This window comes from Gavialis gangeticus, unplaced genomic scaffold, assembly GCF_001723915.1.
Source record: "Gavialis gangeticus isolate Ggan-Ray unplaced genomic scaffold, GavGan_comp1, whole genome shotgun sequence".
NCBI classification, from domain to species: Eukaryota; Metazoa; Chordata; order Crocodylia; family Gavialidae; genus Gavialis; species Gavialis gangeticus.
In genome coordinates this window covers 15424859-15426216 of record NW_017728994.1, presented here as the reverse complement: position 1 = coordinate 15426216, position 1358 = coordinate 15424859, and positions in this window count along the sequence as shown.

Below are 1358 nucleotides of genomic sequence, written 5' to 3'. Positions count from 1 at the left end.
GGGGGGGGCATTTGTCAAAGTGGTTATATTTTTGGACTCTTTTCAGAGCCAGAGGTATAGTTCTAGCACTTGGAGAGGATGGGGTTTAGTACAGTATCACTAGGAAAAATGTGGGGGTGGGCTGGTGGAGGAAACCATTCTTTTTAATCTTCTGATTATCTTCTCATCCTCCTCTCACTCAGCAAATACCCACTTCAGCTCTCTGCTCAATTTTCATATTTACACAGCTCCATTCACATTTGCAGTAGGAGTTACCAATAGATTATTAGAGACCTTAAAGTTGCCTTTGGCTGTAGAGGATCCAACCTAAAAGTTCAGCGTTCCATCTGTTCCTGTGTTTATCAGCATTTTCAGTCCTTATTTCTGTTCCCTTTGGAAGGATGCTTTTTAAAGTAATTTTAAATGACAATTCCCTACACTTTACACAAGACATACATTAGCCTTTTCCTGACCTTTTCCAAGTAATATGCAAAATAGGTTTCTACCATTAAAGCCCAGAGTACCCGTACATGATATTATAGGAGATGAAGCAACGCACTTCAAATAAGCGGTTAATTTATATGAATATAAATACTATGTACATTAGTTATTGACTTTATGCACAGCATAAACATGACAATAATGTAGGCCACTGAAGTGGGGAAAACAGTTTGTTTGCAAGATTCATTTCAAGTAAAACTAATAGGGCATCTGTTTGGGCTTTTTGTTTTTTTTTCCTTTATGAAGTGTATTATGACTGACTGACTATGTGTAACCCGGGTGGTACTCCAAGAGGTACCCCCTCTCCAACTGGAGGGATGAACGCAGGTGCACAAGCACTGTGGGAGGTGTAGGGACTCTCCTCCCCTATAGAGCAGAGCCAGACTACCAATGGGGACTTACCATATACCTTTTAATACTGGGAACATAACAGGCATAAATCAGAGGGTATAGTGGACACTACAGTGCCCCAAGGGGGCAGGATTCAACAAAGGTTAGACACTTACAATCATTGACAAAAACAGGGTTAACAAAATATAAAACACAAACAGAACAAACAATACAGGTTGGTGAAATATAAAAGGGCACAAGACGCAAAAATAGGGCCTTGGTACCTGGAGGGGGAAAAACACAATGGCCCCTTTCCACTGCAAGAAGTTTTGCTGCTTGTTATCTTGCTCACCCCTGCTGAGACTTGAACACAGATCCCCTACATGGTGGACAGGAACACTGCCACACAGCCACCACTGGTGGCATTGTTCTAGCCTGCTAGCAATCTTGACCTTCCTGGAGCCCCGGCCTCATGTTGAGCTGCCTGACCTCTGATTGGAGGAGCTGGAAGCAGAGCTGGGAACCTCTCAGGTCGCTGCTCAGATCCT